At 43.6% G+C, this 24294-nt stretch overlaps 1 long non-coding RNA gene across 1 annotated transcript; it reads left to right on the top strand.

The window, feature by feature from the left end:
• Window positions 1–10238: 10238 nt before the first annotated feature.
• LOC147914959 (uncharacterized) lies at window positions 10239–17170 on the top strand. The gene is made up of 3 exons (XR_015554684.1): window positions 10239–10412; window positions 12114–12188; window positions 15764–17170. It is a non-coding gene; the product is annotated as an uncharacterized LOC147914959 (long non-coding RNA).
• Window positions 17171–24294: the final 7124 nt, after the last annotated feature.

Here is a 24294-nt window from a genome sequence, read left to right as displayed (position 1 = left end):
CTTCTTTGCCTTCTTGGCATCTGCATCACCTGGAGTAAAAGCCCTGCCCATGTGGTACTCAGTTAGTATGTCCTCATTAAGATGATGCTGATTGTAGGAACTGCTGCACACACCTTATATGGTTACAATGACCTAGAATGGGTCATTGTTCTATAAAAGGAACCACCCTGCAATGCTACCTGAAATCCTCAGAAATCAAACATTCGTTGTCAATTCCTGTCCATGGCTGTGGTTCCAGGGGTAGAAAACAGCCAGGAAAGGACCATGGATGAGCTCCCCCTTATCCCAGAGGACTTTTCTGGGATGAGGCACTGGGCAAGGTAGGAGGGATCTCAACTATTGCTCACTGCCACCAGAGGTGCTGTTCTAAGTACAAATCTAGTCATTGCACTTCCTGGGCTTGACTGTCCCCAGGGGATTCTTTTTTTTTTTTTTTTGAATTTTTAAAAAAGCAATGTTTTGATTATAAAACACAAAGATCATTTTCCTATTGCATAAGGAAAACAATTATGGTTTTTCGTTTCTTTGAGTTTTTAAGCAAAACTACAGGTATAAAATTCAGAATAGGGCCAAATTGAATTTCCAGGAAAGAAATATCTGAGAAGCTTTTAAGCAAGGGAGAGGTTTGTTGGCTGAAAGGCATAAACACGTCTTAACCTTGGAATCAGAATGGAAGCAGACAGCGTGGCTGGCCCTTGACCACTTACTGATGAGCTTCCACCTGCATGAAGACCAGGATATGCTGGCGAAACTTAACTCCATTCCACATCTCTGCTCCCTGTTCCTTTATTTCTTTTCTTCTTATTTCTTTTTTTTTTGTGGTAAGTCTTTTATTTATTTATTTATTTATTTATTTATTTATTTATTTATTTATTTTAATTTTTTGTTTATTGCAGTAACATTGGTTTATAACATTGTAAAAATTTCAGGTGTACATCATTGTACTTCTATTTCTGCATGGACTACATCATGTTCACCACCAAAATATTAATTACAACCCATCACCACACACATGTACCGAATTATCCCTTTCACCCTCCTCCCTCCCCCCTTCCCCTCTGGTAACCACCAATCCAATCTCTGTCCCTATGTATTTGTTTATTGTTGTTATTATCTACTACTTAATGAAGGAAATCATACGGTATTTGACCTTCTCCCTCTGACTTATTTCACTTTGCATTATACCCTCAATGTCCATCCATGTTGTCACAAATGGCTGGATTTCGTCGTTTCTTATGGCTGAGTAGTATTCCATTGTGTATATATACCACAGCTTCTTTATCCATTCGTCCCTTGATGGGCACTTAGGTTGCTTCCAAGTCTTGGCTATCGTGAATAAGGCTGCAATGAACACAGGGGTGCATGTACCTTTGCAAATTGGTGTTTTCAAGTTCTTTGGATAAATACCCAACAGTGGAATAGCTGGATCATATGGTAGTTCTATCGTTGATTTTTTGAGGAATCTCCATACTGTTTTCCATAGTGGCTGCACCAGTTTGCACTCCCACCAGCAGTGTTCCCTTCAGAGAGTTCCCTTCTCTCCACATCCTCTCCAACACATGTTGTTTCCTGTCTTGTTAATTATAGCCATTCTGACGGGCGTGAGGTGATATCTCATTGTAGTTTTGATTTGCATTTCCCTGATAATTAGTGATTTTGAACATCTTTTCATGTGTCTGTTGGCCGTCTGTATATCTTCTTTGGAGAAATGTCTGTTCAGGTCTTTTGCCCATTTTTTAATTGGGTTGGTAGTTTTTTTGTTGTTGAGATGCATGAGTTCTTTATATATTTTGGAGATTAAGCCCTTATCAGATGTATGGTTTGCAAATATCTTCTCCCAATTGTTAGGTTGTCTTTTCGTTTTGTTGATGGTTTCCTTTGCTGTGCAGAAGCTTTTTTAGTTTGATGTAGTCTCATTTGTTTATTTTTTCTATTGTTTCTCTTGCCCGGTCAGATGTGGTGTTTGAAAAGATGTTGCTAAGACCGATGTCGAAGAGCGTACTGCCTATGTTTTCTTCTAGAACTTTCACAGTTTCAGGTCTTACATTCAAGTCTTTAATCCATTTGGAGTTAATTTTTGTGTATGGTGTAAGGTAAGGATCTACTTTCATTTTTTTGCATATGGCTATCCAGTTTTCCCAACACCATTTGTTGAAGAGACTTTCTTTTCCCCATTGTATGTTCTTGGCTCCTTTGTCAAAGATTAGCTGTCCATAGATGTGTGGGTTTATTTCTGGGCTTTCGATTCTATTCCATTGATCTGTGTGTCTGTTTTTGTGCCAGTACCATGCTGTTTTGGTTACTATAGCTTTGTAGTGTATTTTGAAATCAGGGAGTGTGATGCCTCCAGCTTTGTTCTTTTTTCTCAGGATTCCTTTAGCTATTCGGGGTCTTTTGTTGTTCCATATAAATTTTAGGATTCTTTGTTCTATTTCTGTGAAAAATGTTGTTGGAACTTTGATAGGGATTGCACTGAATCTATAGATGGCTTTAGGAAGTATGGACATCTTAACTATGTTAATTCTTCCAATCCAAGAGCACGGAATATCTTTCCATTTCTTTGCGTCTTCTTCAATTTCTCCCCAGGGGATTCTAACCATCTTGCTGGGCATGACAATGAAGGCCCTCCAAAATTGGCCATGGATCTCCCTTTAAAGCCTCCTCCATCCCAATACCCCAGCATCCCAACTCCCTCGAGCTCCAACCCCCAACCCTTCCCACCCCCACGGCTGTGCACTTGCTGGTCCTGCTGCCTGTATGGTTCACCTGGCTTCCCCTTCACCTGCTGATCTCAGCCTCCCCCCTCAGGTTACAGCTCACACATTTCCTCCCACCTAAACATTTTCCCAACAGCCCAGGCAAGAGCTAATAATTCACCTTCGTGCTCCTGCAGAACTTTGCACTCAATCTCTGCTGTGGCATCAGGCAGGGGATATTATAATTATTTATATGAGTCTGTCCTGCTGAGCTCGTCTGCTATGTGTTCTAATTCCAGGACCAAGACAGGGCCTTGGTGTTGAGCAGCAATCAATAAATGCTTACTTACTCCCTTAGTTTTTACTCCCCATCCATTATCCCTACCAGGCAGAAGGAACCCATCTCAAGGATTTTTGATCAGTGTTTTGAAGTGTGAAAAGCCCCAAGACAACTTGACCCTGGGAATCCAGGAGCACGATTGTGTGTCTCAGCTGAGCAGCTGGATGCAGCTGCCTCCTTCCCTGGGATGAGGATTCTTCATTCTTTCCCCTGTCCTGCGTTAGGACAATTTCAGTTCTCATGCCATTTGAAACCAACCATACTGCCCCAGGACTTATGCAGACTTCCGTGTGACGAGGGCAGGTGGGCTTTCCTCTGGCCTGAGAAGATGAGAAGGAGCCTGCCTCCACTCACAAGCAGGTCACCGGGTCCCTTACAATCACTTCTTGGACAGCGACCCTGCAGTACAGCCTACACAATTGCCACAACATTTCTGACCCGTGGGACGTTCATTATCCTCAGTGCTTATTATAGAACAAGCCCCAGAGGTTCTGTCTGGCCCTTCTGGGTAGGTCTCAGTCTTTCTTTTTTTTTTTTTTTTTTTAATTTTTTGTTTATTGCAGTAACATTGGTTTATAACATTGTAAAAATTTCAGGTGTACATCATTGTACTTCTATTTCTGCATAGATTACATCATGTTCACCACCAAGATACTAATTACAACCCATCACCACACACATGTACCGAATTATCCCTTTCACCCTCCTCCCTCCCCCCTTCCCCTCTGGTAACCACCAATCCAATCTCTGTCCCTATGTGTTTGTTTATTGTTGTTATTATCTACTACTTAATGAAGGAAATCATGCGGTATTTGACCTTCTCCCTCTGACTTATTTCACTTTGCATTATACCCTCAATGTCCATCCATGATGTCACAAATGGCTGGATTTCGTCGTTTCTTATGGCTGAGTAGTATTCCATTGTGTATATATACCACAGCTTCTTTATCCATTCGTCTCTTGATGGGCACTTAGGTTGCTTCCAAGTCTTGGCTATTGTGAATAACGCTGCAATGAACACATGGGTGCATGTACCTTTACAAATTGGTGTTTTCAAGTTCTTTGGATAAATACCCAGCAGTGGGATGGCTGGATCATATGGTAGTTCTATCGTTGATTTTTTGAGGAATCTCCATACTGTTTTCCATAGTGGCTGCACCAGTTTGCACTCCCACCAGCAGTGTTCCCTTCAGAGAGTTCCCTTCTCTCCACATCCTCTCCAACACATGTTGTTTCCTGTCTTGTTAATTATAGCCATTCTGACGGGCGTCAGGTGATCTCTCATTGTAGTTTTGATTTGCATTTCCCTGATAGTTAATGATTTTGAACATCTTTTCATGTGTCTGTTGGCCATCTGTATATCTTCTTTGGAGAAATGTCTGTTCAGGTCCTTTGCCCATTTTTTAATTGGGTTGGTAGTTTTTTTGTTGGTAAGATGCATGAGTTCTTTATATATTTTGGAGATTAAGCCCTTATCAGAAGTATGGTTTGCAAATATCTTCTCCCAATTGTTAGGTTGTCTTTTCGTTTTGTTGATGGTTTCCTTTGCTGTGCAGAAGCTTTTTAGTTTGATGTAGTCCCATTTGTTTATTTTTTCTATTGTTTCTCTTGCCCGGTCAGACGTGGTGTTTGAGAAGATGTTGCTAAGACTGATGTTGAAGAGCGTACTGCCTATGTTTTCTTCTAGAAGTTTCACAGTTTCAGGTCTTACATTCAAGTCTTTAATCCATTTGGAGTTAATTTTTGTGTATGGTGTAAGGTAAGGATCTACTTTCATTTTTTTGCATGTGGCTATCCAGTTTTCCCAACACCATTTGTTGAAGAGACTTTCTTTTCCCCATTGTATGTGCTTGGCTCCTTTGTCAAAGATTAGCTGTCCATAGATGTGTGGGTTTATTTCTGGGCTTTCGATTCTGTTCCATTGATCCGTGTGTCTGTTTTTGTGGCAGTACCATGCTGTTTTGGTTACTACAGCTTTGTAGTATATTTTGAAATCAGGGAGTGTGATACCTCCAGCTTTGTTCTTTTTTCTCAGGATTCCTTTAGCTATTCGGGGTCTTTTGTTGTTCCATATAAATTTTAGGATTCTTTGTTCTATTTCTGTGAAAAACGTTGTTGGAACTTTGATAGGGATTGCATTGAATCTATAGATGGCTTTAGGAAGTATGGACATCTTAACTATGTTAATTCTTCCAATCCAAGAGCACGGAATATCTTTCCATTTCTTTGTGTCTTCTTCAATTTCTTTCAGCAATGTTTTATAGTTTTCCGTGTACAGATCTTTCACCTCTTTGGTTAGGTTTGTTCCTAGGTATTTTATTCTTTTTGTTGCAATTGTAAATGGGATGGTATTCTTAATTTCTCTTTCTGCTACTTCGTTGTTAGTGTACAGAAATGCAACTGATTTTTGTATGTTGATTTTGTATCCTGCAACTTTACCATATTCGTTTATTACTTCTAAAAGTTTTCTGGTGGATTCTTTGGGGTTTTCTATATATAAAATCATGTCATCTGCAAATAGTGACAGTTTCACTTCTTCCTTTCCAATTTGGATCCCTTTTATTTCTTTCTCTTGCCTGATTGCTCTGGCTAGGACTTCCAGTACTATGTTAAATAGGAGTGGTGACAGTGGGCATCCTTGTCTGGTTCCTGTTCTTAGAGGGATGGCTTTCAGTTTTTCACCATTGAGGATGATATTAGCTGTGGGTTTCTCATATATGGTCTTTATTATGTTGAGGTACTTTCCTTCTATACCCATTTTATTCAGAGTTTTTATCATAAATGGATGCTGGATCTTGTCAAATGCTTTCTCTGCATCTATTGAGATGATCATGTGATTTTTATTCTTCATTTTATTAATGTGGTGTATTACGTTGATTGATTTGCGAATGTTAAACCATCCTTGCATCCCTGGAATAAATCCCACTTGATCATGGTGTATAATCTTTTTAACATATTGTTGTATGCGATTTGCTAGTATTTTATTGAGGATTTTTGCATCGATGTTCATCAGTGATATTGGCCTGTAATTTTCTTTTTTTGTGTTGTCCTTGTCTGGTTTTGTTATCAGGGTAATGTCAGCTTCGTAGAATGAGTTAGGGAGCTTCCCCCCCTCCTCAATTTTTTGGAAGAGTTTGAGAAGGATAGGTATTAAGTCTTCTTTGAATGTTTGGTAGAATTCACCAGGGAAGCCGTCTGGTCCTGGACTTTTATTTTTGGGGAGGTTTGTGATTACTGTTTCGATCTCCTTACTGGTGATTGGTCTATTCAAATTCTCTACTTCTTCTTGATCCAGTTTTGGAAGGTTGTATGATTCTAAGAATTTATCCATTTCTTCCAGATTGTCGAATTGGTTGGCATATAGCTTTTCAAAGTATTCTCTTATAATCTTTTGTATTTCTGAGGTGTCTGTTGTAACCTCTCCTCTTTCATTTCTGATTTTACTTATTTGTGCCTTCTCTCTTTTTTTCTTGGTGAGTCTAGCTAAAGGTTTGTCAATTTTGTTGATCTTTTCAAAGAACCAGCTCTTGGTTTTATTAATTTTTTCTATTGTTTTTTGGGTCTCTATTTCATTTATTTCTGCTCTGATTTTTATTATTTCCTTTCTTCTACTGATTTTGGGCTTTGTTTGTTCTTCTTTTTCCAGTTCCTTCAGGTGCATTGTTAGATTGTTTATTTGAGATTTTTCTTGTTTGTTGAGATAGGCCTGTATCGCTATAAACTTCCCTCTTAGAACTGCTTTTGCTGTATCCCATAAATTCTGGCATGTTGTATTTTCATTTTCATTTGTCTCCAGGTATTTTTTGATTTCTTCTTTGATTTCTTCGTTAACCCAGTTGTTGTTCAGTAGCATTTCGTTTAATCTCCACATATTTGTGGCTTTTCTGATTTTCTTCCTATAGTTGATTTCTAGTTTCATACCGTTGTGGTCAGAAAAGATGCTTGGTATTATTTCAATCTTCTTAAATTTATGGAGACTTGTTTTGTGGCCTAATATGTGATCGATCCTGGAGAATGTTCCATGTGCCTTTGAAAAGAATGTGTATTCTTTGGTTTTTGGATGGAATGCTCTGTATATATCTACTAGGTCCATCTGTTGTAGTGTGTCGTTTAAGGCCAATGTTTCCTTATTGATCTTCTGTTTGGATGATCTATCCGTTGGTGTAAGTGGAGTGTTAAAGTCCCCTACTATTATTGTGTTACTGTCTATTTCTGTTTTTATGTCTGTTAATAATTGCTTTATATATTTAGGTGCACCTACATTGGGTGCGTAGATATTTACAAGTGTTATATCCTCTTGTTGGATTGTTCCCTTGATCATTATGTAATTCCCTTCTTTGTCTCTTTTTACAGTTTTTGTTTTAAAGTCTATTTTGTCTGATAGGAGTACTGCTACCCCAGCTTTCTTTTCATTGCCATTTGTGTGGAGTATCTTTTTCCATCCCTTCACTTTCAGTTTGTGAGTGTCTTTAGGTCTGAAGTGTGTCTCTTGTATGCAGCATATATATGGGTCTTGTTTTTTTATCCAGTCAGCCACCCTATGCCTTTTCATAGATTATTTCAATCTTCTTAAATTTATGGAGACTTGTTTTGTGGCCTAATATGTGATCGATCCTGGAGAATGTTCCATGTGCCTTTGAAAAGAATGTGTATTCTTTGGTTTTTGGATGGAATGCTCTGTATATATCTACTAGGTCCATCTGTTGTAGTGTGTCGTTTAAGGCCAATGTTTCCTTATTGATCTTCTGTTTGGATGATCTATCCGTTGGTGTAAGTGGAGTGTTAAAGTCCCCTACTATTATTGTGTTACTGTCTATTTCTGTTTTTATGTCTGTTAATAATTGCTTTATATATTTAGGTGCACCTACATTGGGTGCGTAGATATTTACAAGTGTTATATCCTCTTGTTGGATTGTTCCCTTGATCATTATGTAATTCCCTTCTTTGTCTCTTTTTACAGTTTTTGTTTTAAAGTCTATTTTGTCTGATAGGAGTACTGCTACCCCAGCTTTCTTTTCATTGCCATTTGTGTGGAGTATCTTTTTCCATCCCTTCACTTTCAGTTTGTGAGTGTCTTTAGGTCTGAAATGTGTCTCTTGTATGCAGCATATATATGGGTCTTGTTTTTTTATCCAGTCAGCCACCCTATGCCTTTTAATTGGAGCATTTAGTCCATTGACGTTTAAAGTAGCTATTGATAAGTATGTACTTACTGCCATTTTTTAACTTTTTTTTTCCCTCAGTGTTTTAGTAGTCCTTCTCTGTTCCTTTCTTCTTCTATACAGAATTGATGGTCCCTTTAGTTTGACCTCTGTCTGAAAGCTGTACTCTTTAACTCCCTTCCTCCCTCATGTTTTTGATATCATATCTAACCTCTTTGTTGTGCATTTGTATCCATTACGTTCTAATCATGGAAATAGATAATTTTTCCTATTTGTGGTCTTTTCTTTTCCCCTTAAATCAGTCCCTTTAACATTTCTTGTAGCACTGGTTTCTTGGTGACAAACTCCTTTAATTTTTGCTTATCTGGGAAAATTTTGATCTCTCCTTCCATTTTGAATGATAACCTTGCTGGGTAGAGTATTCTTGGCTGGAAGTTTTTCCCTTTTAGCACTTTAAATATATCGTGCCATTCTCTTCTAGCCTGTAAGGTTTCTGCAGAGAAGTCAGCTGATAGCCTTATGGGGTTTCCTTTGTATGTAACTTGACATTCTCTTGCGGCTTTTAGGATTCTCTCTTTATCTTTAATTCTGGACATTTTGATTATGATGTGTCTTGGTGTGGGCCTCTTTGGGTTTATCTTGTTTGGGGCTCTCTGTGCTTCCTGTACCTGGATGTCTGTTTCCTTCCTTAGGTTAGGGAAGTTTTCATCTATTATTTCTTGAAACAGATTCTCTGCCCCTTGTCTCGCTCTTCTCCTTCGGGGACACCTTTACTACGGATGTTAGTGCGTTTGATGTTGTCCCAGAGGTCCCTTAGACTGTCCTCAGTCTTTTTAATTCTTTTCTCTTTTACCTGTTCACCTCGGGTAATTTCTTCTAGTCTTTCGTCCAGCTCACAGATCCGTTCTTCTGTATCCTCTACTCTGCTTTTGAGTCCCTCTAATGAATTTTTCATTTCCAGTATTGTATTCTTCATTTCTGATTGGTTCTTTTTTATATCTTCCATTTCTTTGTTGACATTCTCACTGAGTTCATCTATTCTTCTCCCCAGATCAGTGAGCATCCTTAACACTCTTAGTTTGAACTCTCTGTCGGGTAGGTTGCTCATTTCTGTTTCACTTAGTTCCTTTTCTGGGGTTTTGTCCTGTTCCCTTACTTGGAATGTATTCTTTTGCCTCTTCATTTTGCCTCTTTCCCTGTGCTTGTGTCTACGTATTAGGTAGGTCAGCTACGTCTCCTGCTCTTGAATAGGTGACCTTATGTAAGTGATGGCTTAGGAGGCTTCCAGTGTGCTTCCCTCAGTTCTCAATGTTCCTGGGGTGACCCCTATGTGGGCTACGTGTATCCTTCTGCTGTGGCCTGTTTGCTCTCCCTGTAGGTGCCCAGGGAGGTTGAGTTATGCTCCTGGCCAGCTGTTGTAATGCTCAGCTGCTTGTAGTTGTTGTGGGCCCTTCAGTCTCTTTATCAGGTGTGGGGAGCCCCAGCACAGTTGGCTGCAAGTTCTAATACCACATTTGTGTTGCAGTATTTCTTTTAAGTGAGTAGGCCCCCAGCCTGGCAGGTTGTTAGGCTCAGGGCCTTACAATTGCTGTAAGCCTCTAGCCTATTATGTCTCTTGTCAGCTCTCTGAGGATTGCAGCTGGGTGGGGCTGGCCTCAGGCACAGGAGCACCCAATTGTTTCGCGTTTTGGAAGGTGGAGCAAACCTCCTATGTGGGTCTATGAGAAGTACAAGTCTTCTGCGGCTGAGAAGCCCTGCCGCCCACAGGTCCACACACACAGTCAACACAGTCCTGCCCTGTATGAGCGCCCCGACCTCCCCAAGCGGACCCAGTCTCTCCATGGCGGGAGCCCCACACACTCTGCCACCGCCCCACACTCTCCACCCGCTCCTTGTGCACACCCTGCCCTGCTCAAGTCGGCTCAGTTGCCAGGCTGCAGAGAATCCAGTCACCAATCTATGCAGGCCCACAAGTTGCCTGAGGGCTTGTTGTTGGGTGGGGCCAGTCTCTAGGGTGGGCTGCCTGCCCTGGCTGAGCTGGATTAAATCGGTGCTCTAGCGGGTGGGGCACACTCTGGGCTAGCAGGCCCCAGGGAGAACTCCAATGGTGTCTGTGTCAGCTCGCCCACACCAGGCCACAACAATGGCCGCCGCCAATGTCCCAGTCCCTGGAGAGGTCTCACCCCTCACCGAGATGCACTCAGGGCCTATTAGGTGAGTCTCTTGTCACCAAAGCACTGTACACCTTTCGTTCTGGTGACTTTAGGGTGCTTTCTGAAACGGGTGAGTTTGCGCGCGGTCCCTTTAAGAGCCAGTTTTAGTTTCTTTGTGAACCGGGTTTTCTGGGGGTGCTCCCCAGTGTTTTAGTAGCAGGCACAGTCAGATATTATGCCGCTGGTCTCGATTGTGCTGGGTCCACAATATGCCCACAGCGGGGGCGCTCCGGCTCAGGGCCCCGCGCCTCCAGGGAGGGCTGCGTACCTGTGAGCTGCTCCCGGCGGCCGTGAAGCTGGCGGCTTGTGAAGGCGGCGTTTTTCCTCTCCAGAAGGGAGTCTCTGCCTCTTCCACCTCAGTTAGGATTGTCTGTTGTTGCAGGAGTTCCTCTCATCCAGTTTTCAGTTCTGTCTCAGGGGTAATTTTTCCACGAGTAGTTGTATATTGGCTGTGTCCACGGGAGGAGGTGAGTTCCGAGTCTGCTTACGCCGCCATCTTGACTCGGTCTCAGTCTTTCTGTCCTTATAATACACGATGATTGTTCTAGAGTCAAGGCTTAAATAATTCCATACCTCCTCATGGGAGGAGATCTCCATTCTGTCCCCAACTACTCCAGTTGCAACAAAATCCCACTCAACCTAGGCAGAGGCTTGGAAAGAGAACATCCACATGGACCTAAGGAACTGAAACTCACAATTGAAGTCTTTTACTATCTGCTGTAGAGATACTGCTTAATTCTGTGGGATTCCTTGGACGAAGCGGTCCTAGGTCAAAGGCTGGGTTGCCTTTTTTAATCTCCCCAAAGGCTGGCTGCTGGAAAGCCCTCAGCAGACTGACCTGCTGTACCAAGTCTGCAAGCCCAGGCCCCTCCACCCTCAACGTGAGGAGAGCTGCCAGAATGAAGGTGGTGCCGAGCCTCCTGCGGGCAGACCCTATGATGCATACACAGAAACCAGCCCAGTTCCATCACAAGGGAACACAGCTGGGCTGGGCTGGGGGTGGGAGTGATGTTGAATAACTTCTAAGATCCACTTGGTAATGTGGCTCCTTTATTCTGTTTCACTGTGGAGGGAGAATTTTCTGTCTGGTTCAGGTGGCTTTTTGGAGAAATAAAAATGCCAATTGTCTTATACTTGGAAAAAGTTCTCAGCTAATTTCCTCATCAGTTTACTGTCTCTGACACAAAGTTTCCTGGTACTTTTGAGAATTATGTTCAAGGAATTTCTCGTGAGTGTCAGCGAGGGTCTAAGCTTTATAGTATCATGACCCCCAAAGAGCCTGCTTCAGCATTTTATAAATGATACACACAGACACTTGGATTTTCTATTTCAATTTCCTAGGATGGCTCATTCACTATTCCCTTTGCCAAAATTAATGTACTTACATAATTAGGAATATAGCCTTGGTTGTTATTCTACCTTTGCAGATTTAAAAGCTGCTTTTTGAGTAGAAGGTAATCAAACCTAAGAGCTAATTAATTAGACAACTACTTGTCCTTACACAGAGAGCTCTGTTAATCCTGGATTAACATAGAAAGTGTTGACTTTCTGTTATAGAGGGTTAAAGAAAGAGAAAATAAATAAATATTATTGAAAATAAGATTCTCTATAAGAATGAAAAATATGGGCTATGCATTATAATGTAGCAGTATGAACAAAAACATAGGGGGAAGTAACAATTTTTTATCTTGCAATTGGTTAGGAGGCTTCCTCCAACATCCAGTCCAAGTTCTCCTGGCCTTGAGCAAGCATCTCCACGGGGAAGAATTGTTGCCAGGTGAGGTGAACCAGATGAACCAAAGCTTTAGCTGTCAGGAGCCAGAGCATTGGAGACCGCCTGTGAGGAGTTGCGTTGGTCACCCATTAACCTTGACTTGTGGTGATTTATAAAAGGATTCCAGGGACACATCTGGGTTCCTTCCATACTGCCTCCAGTCCCCGTAGTGAGCGGCAACACTTTATCCAGAAGGTCTCTCCTTCCCTCTCCTAATCCTAATGTGTCATGTATTTTCAACCCCAAGGTTCTAAGACTTAACCGTCCTGGAGAGAGGAGGAGGTCATATTCTATTAATACCCACACCTGGCTGTCTCGCTGCTCCGATCTCACATCCATTTATTCAGACCCTATCTCCCTAGTTCCACCCACATATTTCTGGGAGTCCACATGTGCTCACAAACAAGCCCACTCATGTCCTTCTCATATGGCCTCTGTGGTGTGGTCTGCTCTCTGCAAAGCCACTTGACCCTGGAGGCCCATCACTGACCCCATTGTCAGTGTCCTCAGGGGCATGCTGCCTCTGAAGCGTGGCCCTCTCTCCAGGTGATCCCAAAGCTAAGAGCCTGTCCAAGCACCAAGATGGTGCCAGGTTCCCATTAGTCCTCACACCATCGATCACACCATGTTTCACACAGCAATGGGGAGAATGCCTCTCACTACACAGGGCTCAGAAGGCCTGTGAGGGATTGTCTAGAGAAGACAGGTAGAAAGACCATTCCCCCATCTCTCCTGCCTCTGTCTCTGATATGGACACTCAGACTTCCTGACAGGTTCTCCCCACCCGATTCACGTGAACTAACTTGCACGGGAGAACTGCTGGGGCTTGTCAGACTGGGAAGTCAGGTGTGTTTGGCCCTGAGAGAGTGAGGAGCAGCCTGGGACAGGCTCACCCTGAGGTGAAGAAGAGACTGGAGTAGAAAGTTTCAGCCCAGTAACAAGGTTGTGGTTGCAAGAGGGGATGGGCTCCATCTGGGTTGCAGACTGTCACCTGGATTTGTTCCCAGTCCCTATAGATGATGCCTGAGCCACAGGGCCATGGGCTGCAAGGAAAACACACATGAAACACTCAGCCTCTGGTTTTCTTTTCTCTCTTCCATCCTCCTGAGATTAATGAGCTGTTACCTGTGCCCTCTCAGGCCTCAGGGAGTCTCTAGTTCCATGCTTAGAGAAAAGGGCTATGAGGAGACACCCAATCCACGCTGTTGTTGGAAGCCTCAGTTCTGTGAAGGTAAAAAAGGGGTGAGACAGGCTGACGTCCCTCACACCTACTTAGCTGGGCCACAGTGTGTACCAGGATACTGAAGCCCTTAGGCACCTGGCCAAGGATAACACACACCCGTGTGTGCCACTTTCCCGAACAAGCTTTTTGTGGAAAAGAAACAAGCTTCCCCATTAGCAGACAAGTCCACTAAAGATGAAAGGCTGCCACATGAGTGAATGAAAGTGGATTCTGGAGACAGAACTCACATTTAGTGAGCACTTTATCCATGTCCAGAAGTTTGTGGTCATCACCTCATTGTGCCAACCCAACAATGGCTTCATACTTAGCATCTCCAATTCACAGATGAGGAATCCGACCCAGCGTAACTTGTTCATATCTATTGAGCAACTTAGTTGTAGGGGTGGGTAGAGGATAAACCCAATTCTTCTGATGCCTCAGCTCATGCTCTTTCCTCCACACCACCTGCCCTGCCTTTTCCTCCTGCCCAGCCCCACCTGGTCTCAGGTATACTTGTCAGATTGCAGGGGCCAGGGTAAGGAGGAGCTGGGCATATTTTACCACTACCTCCAAGTTTCCTTGACTCCACTTACCTGTCTGAAGTTCTTCACTTGGCAACATCACCTGAGAGACCACCAGTCAACTGTCCTTTTTGGTGAATCAATCTCTTGCTATACTATATATGTGGGTGAGGGGACCATACCTAGTTATGACGGTTTCCCTTCCCTTTTTCTGGCTTTTATAAGATATACATAAAATGAATTTAAAAATCCATATTTCACAATTACTTTATGATGTTTACAGTCTTGTTCAGCCAGCTCTTCGCTATGGACTTTTGTTTCCTTTTGCACAGTTGATGGTGGGAGTATTCATATCTTGGGAGGCTGATTTTGTGGAATGTGTGTCCATGAAGCTTAGGTCCCTTCAACCCTGTCCATGGCTGGGGAGATGAGAGGCTGGATATGAGGTATTCAGGGGAGGAAAAATTCTCCTCTATCCTCTTAGGGTCTCCTACTGGGCTTAAGAATGAAACAGACATAAAATAGGTAAACAGGAGAAAAGCATGCAAGTTTTATTAAATTTTTACATGTGAATGGGAGCCTTCACAGGAGAATGAAGGCCTGAAGAAGTGACCAGAGCAGAAGCTTTTATAGCTTTTAGACAAAGAAACAATAAATTTGTGAAGAATTGACAGACAAAGGGGTTTGGGCTAGGGGTAGTAAATAGTGGAGAAGTGACTAGGAAGATAAGGTCTAGTTAACAAGATTTGTTTGTATAGATTTCCCAGATATTCCATCTCTAATGACAAGAACGTCTTCCTTCCTCCTGGTACAGGAAGGCACCTTTCATATTGGAGTTTTATCTCCTGCTTTCAGGAAGAAAAAGGAGGGTCAGAGTCTACATTCTCTCTTGATAATCTCCTTTCTGGTGTAAGTGGAGTTGGACCTCTATAGGTTGTATTTGTGATTTAAAGAGAAATGTAAATGCATGAATTTAAATATAAATAAATATTTATAATGAAAAGTTATATTCCTCCCCATTTCTGACTTCCAATCCTTCCCACCCTGTTTCCTCTTCAGAAGGAACCACTATTATCATATCTAGAGATAGACTCTATATCTATCTATCTATCTATCTATCTATCTATCTATCTATCTGTCAAGCTATATGTGTGGGTATTCTGGTAATATTCTGAAAATATTATAGCTTAATGCTTGGATAAATTTCAAGATCGTTTGGACTGTATATTTGGACTGATACATATTTGGTTCAATTCAAGATACATATTTGGGCTGTTTTCTGATCTTCTCGTTGTATAAGTCTTTTTTATCGGTTTTATTTCTGTTCCTTGTTTTAACATATGGCATATAATTTTATACTAATTGCAGAATTCGGTAATTAAAAATTTGCACTTCCTAGCATCACAATGAGTCATTGTTGATGAGCACACATAGTTACACGAAACACAGTTCTATTCATCTTTCAATCACTGTCATCTGTGTAATGTCTTTCCTCTGTTACACCATTGGTAGTACACAATTTGGCAGTGAGAAAACAACAGTTTTTACCAATTTTGTATTCTTTTGGCAGAGTTGCAACAATATTCTCCCATACCCTGATCCAGTAGAGATATTAGACAGATTGCTGTATTGTACTTGCATTTGGAATTTCTTCCTCTGATTTACTCTGAGTATTTATTTTCCATCAGCTTGTAACATCATAGCATTTATTGGTGAAGTAATGCATTGTTCATGTCATCTGGTTTTATTCCATTAGTGCTATCAACGTTAGTGTTCCATCTAAAGAGATACCATTATGTCAAGTGCTCTCTGGATCAGCTTGTCTTGTTTTGCAGAACCTGCCTGGAAGCCGAGCCCGGACTCCCTCTGCAGTGCCACATGGTGAAACAGACCCTGACATGGAGAGTACATCTTCAAATTTCAAGGAGTCACTCCTGACCTGAGTGGAGGCTGCCCAAGGTTCCAGAACCTTAAAGTTAGTCTTTGAGGATCAATGAATTAGGTCCATGAAGCTGGTTAAGATCTCACAGGGGCTTCTGGCAAAATGCATGCATCTCTGGATGAGTGCGTGCTGTGCTTGGTCAGCTACTCAGGAGTTTCTCTCCCTGATTCTGTCTCGGGATCTCTCTGGGTCTTTGTTTCCTCATATGTAAAATGGATCCCTTGGATCCACCATGGGAAATGAAGTTCATTGTCCAGTGTCTACTCCAATCAATGGAGATGGCTGTCGGGTGCTGTGTTGAGAAGGCTGGGAAGCCTTGTCCAAGGCTCCAAGAGAAGGAGTGCTATGATTGATCAGCAATGTCTGAAGGTGTAAGAAGGGGGCCTGGTGGGATGTCTACAATGTACTTGTAGACCTTGGAGAACATCAGTATGAGCCCTCTATGTTTCTGTTGGCTGTTGTTAGTTTATGGTAAGAGGGTTGAAGACTTCTTGTCCCCACTCACAGCAGTCTGGTCACTCATTATATCTGTGGATTTCTTACTATGTACAAAGTGCAGAGGTAAGTTATTCAGGAAATACAAAGATTCAGATCATTACCTTCAAGCAGCTTAGAGTCTAACTATGGAGTTTAACTATGTTTAAAGTACTAGAAACAAAGCCGTTTGTGACAAGAGGCCCGAGAGAGGTACATCCAAAGGACTAAAGGGGCTCAGAGGAGAGAAGACATTACTTCCAATTGGATTAATCAGAAAAGGTGAGTCTTGAAGTACAAGGATTTTTTTAAGGCAGAATTGAGAAGGGTGGTAGAGTGTTGTGAGGAGAGAAAAGAATTACTAGCAAAAGTTCACAAGGGGAATGCAACAGAGTGGGACCAGGGAGAGGCCCATGAGGCGTGTAGGGCACAAACTTTAAGGAGGCGCTTGCAAAACCCTGAGAGTGAACACCTTCTTCAACTTTGCACCTGAGGCTCCTCATCTCCACATTTCTCACCCTGAAACACAAGCAATCCAGGAGGAATAGCAAATGGAAGGCTGGATAAGTATCACGGAAGAGTTGGAAGTTGAGCAGGAAAAGTAGGCAGGAGACAAAGTTACAGTGGGTGGATCTTGAGGACCCGAGGAATGTGGATTTCATGTGGGAGGCCAAGAGAGGAATATATGATTGCAGTTTACTTATGAAGGTTATTCTGGCAGGAGAGAGGTTATTCTGGCAGGAGAGCAGAGAATGGACCAGTATTCAACAAGCAAGCAAACTTCAGAAGGAAGGGAGGGGCAGGGAGACCTGCTGGGAAGTGATCACGCTGGCCCAAGGATGGGGCAATCTAGCTTGGAAATACAGTGTGGCCATGGGGGTGGAGAGGAAGGAACACGTGCAAGAGACAATTTCAAAGAATGGGTGGAATTTGGCAACAAGTTTAATGTAGGGTAAGGAGAGTAAATAAGGGAGAGGAGTAAGAGTTGAATACAATAATCTTTAGGGAGAAGAAAAAGATACAGTGAAGAGAATCCAGAAGAGAAGAAAGTTTGAAGATTGGTGAAGTGACAAACAATGTCAGATGCTGCAGAGGATAGACTTTGTCTCCTGAGGAGAGTCAAGAGATTTGTCAACAGGACCTGGGAGAGAAGCTTCAGGAGAGTGCTGGGGGCAGGAATGACTATAGTCAGTCTTCAAGGGGTTAAGGAATGAGTTATGGGGAAGTAAGGGCAGAGAATTCAGATTAGTACTTTGAGAATGTTGGTGGTAAAAGGAAAGGAAGAGATTGAGATGTTTCGTGTTTCATATGATTAAGAAAATACTATCTCTAGGCGATCCAATTTGTTTGTAGCAAGAGACAGAGAAGCTGGTGGAGGGGGAGATGCAGGGGAGATGGAGGGTGGCTGATGAGAGGGCAAAGGGGGGAGGTGGAGAGTCCAGATGGAGGGGTGACCCAGAGAAAGGAGGGGAGAAAGTGGAGGCAGAAGAAGAGAGAGTCTGCAGTCAAGGTGGGTCTCTGCAATGGCTCCTTGACACCAACACCTTCCGTCCCTCCTTTCTTCCCCTCCTGCCCTGGAACACACTGGTCCCTGATGTCCTACTTTCTGGTTCCCTCATTCAAAGAAGAAGGGGGCAGCCTTCTCCCTGGACTCAACCATATGTTGCAATGGTCTCATTTCAGCCTGAAGCTCCTGTACCTCTAAGCTGAGGGTGATGAGGGTCACGAGAAGGAGGAGGAGGCCTCCCAACTTCATGTTGCTGTTGAAAGTCTTTGGTCAAAACGCAGCAGGGCTAGGAACAGCAGAAATTTAGGCCTTTCCACTCACTGATGTGGAATACAATGTCAGGGGTGGGAGGGACTAGGGACTGTGGAAGCGTCAGCCCTGCCCAGAAACTGACATCTGGAGAAGCCACACCGTGTGTACCCTGGGTGATGCCACGTTGTTACCTAAGTAAGTCTCTGTGGCTAAGGAACATCCTCCTTTGACAGACAAATGACTCCTAATTAGGAGAGCCATGAGTGACAGAGAAAGTGATGGGGTGGTCATTAACTGTTATTATGTACTTTCATTCACTCATTCTTTTTTCAACACAAGTAACCAATGTCTTCTCTGGGCCAGGTACCTGCTAGGCATGAGGAATACGTTGTTATAGACATTACAGTCTAGGCACTGGGTGCTGGTTGGTGAGGGTGCAGTCTGCTCTTTCACTTCCCCCCTCCCTGCTCAGAGGCCATCGACTCTGGTACTGGGGGCAGGGAGAGGAGGAGGAGAGCCAGCAGGGGTGCTCCTAGGTCACCTGCTGGTGGTGAGGAGATGTCCTTGGTCTCCTTCTGGCTGGTCTGATTCTCTCTATCGCTGGGCACCTAGGCAGGTGTGGTGGTGTTTGCCTATAGGACACATGTAAGCCTCTGGGGATGGAGCTGCACTTCGTCTTGTCCACCTTCATTTCGGAGAACCCAAACTCCCGTTATCCATGTTAAGCTCTTCCGGGATGTCTCTCTTCATGCAGCACTGGGACTGGGGTGGGGCGGGGCTGCAGTAACCAACCAGCAGGGGAGAGAGATTTCATTCCCCGCTTCTTGAGGGCCCTCCTCATCTAGATGAGTGATTTTCTGAATCACACACTCCCCTTGGTGTTTTGGAGGAATATGCCCTCTTCCCTCCCCAATGGCAGCAGGAATAGGAGGAGACAAGTATATCTTTTCCCGTGTACCCTGTGTCCTGTAAGATGTCTTACTTCATGTGAGATAAGGATGACTGGGCTGGTTGGGAATGGCAGGACAGTTTGCAGCCTCTTCATAAGGCCCTGGGGAGATGGTTGACTTCTCTTTAGAAAGTGGAGGACTTGATGTTTCACCAGAGGTCCTGGTCCCTAATTGTGGGGCTACATGAAGAGACTTCCATGTTATGCTTCGTAAGTCACTGTCCCTGTAATGCCACCAGTTAGAGGTCCTTTGGGCAAACAACTGACCTTGCTAATAAATTGCTAATACTCCTAGGTGGGTTAAGGGGTACAGTTATAGGTTATTCCTTAGGCAATTTTGCAAACTGCCTTAACTCAATCCTGCCTATCCCAAAGCTGAATTTGGTTGATGTCTAATTTCTGTAACAGGGTCCGATCCAGAAAGAGACTTTTAGAGATCCTAAGCACTGGGAAGTGCACTGTAGTGATATCCTCCATATGTAATTCCAAATTTTCAAAAATGCTATAAATATTTTTTGAAATTGTACAAAACACAAAGGTATGCTGAAATTCAGTTTGCTTCCTTTTCGATGTCTTCGTTTCCGATCTTAGTTTGGGTGTCCTGTTTTGTTGGATCCCTAAGGACGTGCTTACTTTGTCCTTTGGGTTACTCAGGGCTGAGTGGGGCCTTCAGAGCTCTGGCAGTGGGGCCCCAGTCTGCTGCCTCCTCCTCCCCGGCTCCTCACCCCCGGTCCCCAACCACCCAGGCACTCTGGGCTGCTCTGGCTGCTGCCCCTTGTTAAGGACTTCACGCTTCTCTACTGCAGTTCAGGCTGTTCCTTGCTCTTCAAATTCCTTTTCCCTTTCTTTCTCTGCCACATGTAACAAGGCTCAGCACAAATGTCACCTCGGAAACTTTCCTCAACCCGCACCCCTGGGAGAGTTAACTTTCTTTTTGTACTTGTCTGGTCATAGCACTTAGCACGCTATATTGTAATTAATTTCAGTATATTTTATTATTTTTTTTTAACTGAGGTCACATTGGTTTATAACATTCCTGCTCCCGCTGACAGCCTTTGCAGGGTGAGGGGCTCATTATCAGCAATGACTAGTGAATATCCAGCTGCCCCAAACACCAGCTCTGCAGCTCCCTGTGCTTTGAGACTGGAGTGTGAGACCAAAGTTGCGGTGACTGACTGGGACCACAGGGTAAGATCTGGGCACCACGAACATGTTGAGACTGTGACCTCCCTCCTAGACCTCTCTGTGCTGCCAGACCTAGAGAATGTAGCAGGCAAGAGTCTGAGCTCAGGAGCCCGACCACTGGGTCAGATCCTGCCTGCATGTTAGTAGCTGTGTGACCCTGGACAAGTCACTGAACCTCGCGAGGCTCTGTTTCCTCTTCTGTGAGATAAACATAAGAATAGTACCTGCTCCAGTGTTGGGGTGAGAATTCAGTGAGATAATTATATTCAGACTCAGCACAATGCTTGGGAGAGAGCAAGCACCCAATAAACATTGCTGTTTTCAGGATTAGTCATAGTATTAATTAAAAATGGAATTCTTGTAACTAAATGCACCAGGCTTAAGTCTCAGAGTCACCACTGTGTTACCTTGGAGTCACGCCTTCTCTATGCATAGGACTCAAGTTTCTTCATCTCTAAAAAGAGTTGTTAGTTTAAAACTGCACAGATGTGAGAAATTTCCCTTCACATGGACACGAGAGAGGACACTTCTTGAAAGTTAATTAACTCTGTAAAGGTGAGCATTTTTTTTGTGCCCAGAAGACACCACAGTGAATACAGCAAGTGCAGGAGCAGAGGAGACCCAGGGACGGGTGGTGAGTGCAGCTGGAGGGACGAGCTTTGGAAAAGAAGAGGAGAGCCTGGGAGCAGATGCAGAGGTGGCACGTAGATGTCCTCCTGTGCTTTATCATGTAGAATATCTTGTGGCCCCTGCCCTCCCCACTCCCTTCCCCTTCTTCTCGTCTTTGTACACACTGCCCCCTGACTTCATGTTCTTCCTCCTGAATAACAGTGCTTTGTTGCCTGGACTCACCAATCACTTTCCAGGTTTTGAGGGCAGCCCCTGCAGCTCTGTGCTGAGAGTGGGGAGGGCTGCAAGGAGGAGGAAGCCCCAGGTCCCATTGCTGAGAGAAGTCTCCTTCCATGACAACGCAGATGCAAGAGATGGCCTGTGATTATATCTTCCTCCCTCTGAGCTGGGCAGCATGTGGAACTTGGGTCAAGACACAGGCATTTGGAAGCTTGAGCCCTGATAGGCAGCTGACCTTCCTAGATTACATAGCCCTGTGTTTAGCATTGAGTAATGACGTGTTTTCAAACAAGTCTCTGAGCCAAGGGAAATAGCTTCTTCCACCTAATAATCAAGACTACTGGAGAATGGAGGGCACTTTGAATGACAGGGGGAAATGGGGTGAGGAGACAGGGACCTGGTATTTATTGGGCACTTTGTGTCCCATATTTTCCAATACACAAATCTTTTATATAAAAATACATATTATCTCTGCCCCTTTTAAGGATCAAAAGTCCTCTCAGGGGTTCTCTCCACTTCTCACAAGGAGAGACAGTAACTCCCAGGGTTACACAGCTTCTTAATCACCCAAGTCTTGCTGACTCCAAATCCCAAGCTCTCTCTCCACATGACACTGTTTATGCCTTTTCCTTCCATACTCTCATCCACCATATTTCAGATCCAAATATTAATATTATGGGGCTCATGGCTGGTCTAGGAATAGGGATGGGCATCCCCTCTTCTTTCTCCCCAATCTCCACAGAACTATCTAGAATTCCTCATTTGGTCACACTACCTGAAATGCAAACAGGAAAGGATTCCCTTGGGTAAATAAGCCTCCTGCCATGTTCTGATGTTGGGAAAAGCCCCTATCTGAGTATCATAACTTTTTTTCCTTCTTCTGCTTTGTACAGAATCCTTCAGCCCTCTTTTGTTGCATGTTCTTAGAAATGTTGATTCAGATTTTATGTATAAGTTTTCATTTTTCCTTTTGCAAAGCTGTCTGGAAGAACATTCATTTTACAAGGAAGACTCTGTGAAATGTTCGGCCACAAGGATAGGTCTATTCAACCTTGGCCACAATCGGGAAGGCCAGCCTCCATATGAGCGGCAGACTGACAACACCAGCCTCTTATGAGTGGCCGACTGACTGACCAAACTCACTTCCTCTTTCTGAGAACACAGCAGATTATAGGCCCCAGCTTTCCTTGCAGGTAGCTATGCCACGTGACTGAGTTCTACACAATGGAATGTGAGCAGAAGTGATGTGCACCACTTCTGGGGTGAGGACCCTAACTCCCCTCCCCCACCCCTGCACATTCCTCCGTTCTCTTCTTCCTATTGCTGGGCTGAAGTGCATACACTGGCAAATGGTCCTGGAAGCCAAGTCCTGGAATACCACAAGATAGAAACCACCTGGAGGAAAACTGTTTGGTGTTCAAGAAGACCCATTTTGGATTTCATAGCAGAGAGGAATAAACCTCAATGGAGCTAAGCCAGTAAGATTTAGGGGGTTGATTTGTTGCAGCAGCTAATTCATACAATATGAACTCTTATTAATCTGATCAATTTTGACAAATCCATTTGATCCCTTGCTCCTATCCACCTCCACCTCCTCCACCCTGGACACAAACACACATGTATACACACTCCAGTCCTAAAGAGAGTGGATACTTTTGGGGGATTCTAATTTCTTGAAGTCACTATTAATTTTTCCTGAATAGTGGTGGTAATGCAGTTGTTATGGAACACTACATTCTTATTGATTTAAGAATGCCAGCCCATGCTGCAATTCAGATGTAACTGTATTCCTTCCTTACAGGCTGGTGAGGCTCAAGGACTTAGGGGTTACAGCATTGTGCATTTGATTGGCACAGGAGAGGGAATATTGGAGAGCCCTGGGATTTCAGCACGAGGCTGAGAAAGTCAAGCTCAATGAAGAGGAAGAAAAGTGGGAGGGTGGACAAATGACTTGGAGTTGGACCAGCTTGAAATATGTACAGATTTCTGATCCACCAGTGACTCGTTCATTGCACTGATACAAATACAGCAGTCAGAATGCTGCTGCCTCCCCAGGCAGCAGTATGTGGTCTTCAGACTCCAGGGGCATTGCAAGCCACTATCAGGTGAGATGGTGCTATTCTCACAACCCACCCTTAGAGATCCTTTCTTTGCCTCTCAAAGTTTCAGGAGGAGCCAAGACTCATAGCCTCTATTTTAGGGACTGGTTAATCAGCTTGGCACAGAGACTGTAAAATCGATCCTGGTCTTTCAAGCTCTTGGTCCCACAAACGTTACCCAAGATCCTATAACAAGTCACTAACCAAGTGTTAGGAAACCCTTTAGCGTCGAGTCCTAAGGCCCCAACGCTGCACGTGCTTCCCCTTGGGGGAGAGTGGTGAGTACAACTGCTTTCAGGGTGGTTGACTGGAGTTAAATTCCCAGATAAATATACATCCTGCATTTTTATTGTTGGAGGCAGTAGACTATAGGAAAAAGAGGGGGTTTTGGAGTCATCAAGATCTGGATAAACGCAGGTTCTACCTCATACTGGCAATGTGATCTTGACAATCAATCACGCTAGGTTACTGCATCAAGAATTAGAGGAGAATGCTCAATTCCTGGGGCTGTTGTAAGAAAAAGGAAATAATGTAGGGAACATATCTGACACCTAATCATATATCAAATAAAATATTTTCTTTCTCCTTTAGATGTGTTCCTTATCCTCAGTTAGGCTTTAAACTCCCAAAGGTAAGAGGTTATTCTTTACAACCTCTATGGGGTACTTTTCTATGAATAGAACCACAGTTTAGTTGTCACTACCTTGGGCATCATCCTCTAGAGCAGAGGCCAACAGGACTCTCAGCTACTCCAGTAGCTCCTGAGATCATTTCGTTTTGATGTGTGCTAGCATTCTGCTCCTTGTGCCCTGCTTGGAAGATTTCAGTATGAGTTGCCCTTCAGGCTACATGAGCGGCATAAGCCAAGTTTTAGTGTGGGGTACACCAGAGGAAGCTTGGCTGGAATGCTGGAGTGAGGGGAGGTGGGAGTCAGAGCCAATCACAGGGAGGAGGGAGGTGTGATCCCTGAGGAGAGAATAGGGATGTCTAGGGGTGAGGAAGCAGAGAAGCAAGTACAGACACACAGTGGCATGTTGGATGTCACCTGTGGAGTGGATGGTACCTGGATGGAAGCATGGTATGAAGGCATTCTTGTATGACAATTGTGG

Source organism: Ceratotherium simum, chromosome 16, assembly GCF_057802395.1.
Source record: "Ceratotherium simum simum isolate JZ-2026a chromosome 16, ASM5780239v1, whole genome shotgun sequence".
Lineage (NCBI taxonomy): Eukaryota > Metazoa > Chordata > Mammalia > Perissodactyla > Rhinocerotidae > Ceratotherium > Ceratotherium simum.
This window is presented reverse-complemented; position numbering and strand designations above follow the sequence as displayed.